Source organism: Montipora capricornis, chromosome 13 (genome assembly GCF_036669925.1).
Source record: "Montipora capricornis isolate CH-2021 chromosome 13, ASM3666992v2, whole genome shotgun sequence".
NCBI classification, from domain to species: Eukaryota; Metazoa; Cnidaria; class Anthozoa; order Scleractinia; family Acroporidae; genus Montipora; species Montipora capricornis.
In genome coordinates this window covers 18188849-18191348 of record NC_090895.1, presented here as the reverse complement: position 1 = coordinate 18191348, position 2500 = coordinate 18188849, and positions in this window count along the sequence as shown.

The window sequence follows — 2500 nt, the reverse complement described above, 5'->3', positions numbered from 1 at the left end:
ACAACCCTTGTTAAAGAAAACAGTGACTCTGTAGGACCTTAAATATCCCACAGCCTGACCGAAAAGAGCGGGGCACGGATCTTCCGGTGTCGTGGCCTGGTCTGCCGGATCAAGGGCCACAAGTTTATTAGCCTTAAGATATTAAGGTCAACATTAGTAAAAACTACAGTGGTTTTCAATTGAGTGTTGAAAGTAATAAGCGAATTACCTTGGTTTTGCATTACTTCACTCAGTGATTGGTTCAAAGTTCTCGCGCCAATTTTTCAACCAATCAGAAGTGAAACGAAAACCAATTGTGGCTCGCGCGTGCACATTTTCCCGCTCTTTGTGTCGGCTAGGTGTAATTACTTTGAGGTTTGATTGGTTAACTGGATGTCTCTGTCCTTTTTGATTGGCCAAAGTAATTACTTTGGTTTTAGTTTTACGACACTCATTTGAAAACCGCTCTAAGACTTCACTCTTCACTTCAGAGAGACTCGCAAAGGGTTTTGATAGCGCACGTTGGAAGAGCAATTGCAGCGTAATAGCATGGATCGAGTTTGAGATGCACCTCTGCGCGGGATTTGCGCCGGAAAACGTTGTATTAGTTGCTGGAATGAATGAGTTAAAATCATCTTTCTGTGCTATATCATCTCACTGTTTTAGTAGTGGTTCGTGGTGGGTATTTATCTCGCCGCGAGTCACCTCCACTTCGATGAATGGTTAAACTAGCCACAGATATTTTGTTCTTCCGTGTCTTGTTGCCAAATTTATGACCGTTTTTTTTTTTTCAGAAACATCTCCTGAAGCGCAACTACTTTCAATAATTGTCAGAACAGGTATTGGAGAAAGAATGATGCCATCGTTTCTTGCGAAACACTTCCGTTCAAATTGTACAATTTGAAACCGTGATTCGATAGTAACAGTGGACCATTTTAGTTAATTTCGACCTCATTTAAAAAGCGTGTTTACGAGCACAGCTCTCATAAGCATTAGCCCGTCGTATTTGAATCAACCTTCCAGGAAATGAGCACTGAAAGTGCTTTGTATCATAATTACTGGGTTGCCACATATGGCAATCCAGTCGGATTATTATGGGGATGCCGTAGGAAGCGCATGTTTTTTGTTAGACTTGGACTTTTCCATTGTGCGATTTCATTGGCTCCAGTCCACCTTGGAATCACGTGCATGATTAGGGTGGATAAACGCTATGTATGATTTCAGTGGCTCCAGTCCAACTTGGAATCACGTGCAAGATTAGGTTACTGAAGTGCTGATCAACCACACTCTGTCAATGTTTCTGAATACAGTTTGTTCGCTTGTCAAATAGTGAACCGAAATTGAAGTCTTGGGTTTATTAGCCCTGTTATTTTGGTTGTATTGCACCGTAAAAACTTGCATAGAATGTGCTTCCAACTAGGTACCTGTTTCTTGCCATCGATCGGGCAGAGTTTGCCAATCGAAGCAACGAGTCCACCAATAGGTGGTTTGCAACCAATCTCTAGAGACACAGATAACAATGCTGGAATGTACAATTGCTGGTGTACGAACAAAAGGAGCTAATGAGAGATCTTTTGTTTTCGTCAACCAACATGGCGGCGATGACGTCACGTGAAAACCACCTTTTGAACCACAGGGTTCATCGGCTTGTTACAGTTGTGAGTTATCAAACGAAGAGTTCAAATGGTTAGCAACGATGTTTAAACACGAAATTTGAAGCAAACGTTCACAAAGTACGATAATTCATTCAGATAAATTTAAGCGTGGCACTCTATCGAAAATGTTACCGTTCATTACTAGAATGCGGTTTTTTTAATCGATAATTGCTATGTTAGCGTTAAGTTTTATTCTTTGTAATATCCATACTGACACTAAATAATCAGGATATAAAACACAAAGCCTTAAAATCGGTTTCATGTGGTTTTAATATCAACAAGTTACAACAACATAAGCCCAGAGGTAGATGCCAGTAAACTGAGTCTTGCTGGTTTTAATGGTGTTCGAGGACAAAAGAAACGAAACCCACAGGGAGATACCCAAGTTACAAGGTAAGGAAAGTGTCTACCTTTTCACTTAAGTTAAAGGATTCTTAAAAAAAATCACGCAGTGGGCCAGCATCTAGACAGAAAGACAAACAAGCTACGACTTCTGTTCGTGTGTTAACTGTTAACTACTTCAACGGATTGCCGTATGCACTACATTGACCAAAGACCATACAGCACTTGGTTGCAATATAAACAGGTGGCGCAGAGATAAAAGATATCAGCTTCCAACAAGGAGTGCTGGGTTCGATTCTTGGACACAGCGACATAGAAGGGTAAGATTTCCCAAACACTAGCATTCCTCCCTGTCACGACCATTTCTTTTGTCCGCACACCACGTACATCGCAAACTTGAAGTTATTGTACTTAATTGAGCGATTTTCGACCGAGTATCGGAAGTGCTAAGTGCTACGACTACTTTGGTGACTGTTGCTATAAAAGGAGTTCTTTGATTGCTCTCACGTGATAAGACGGCCATG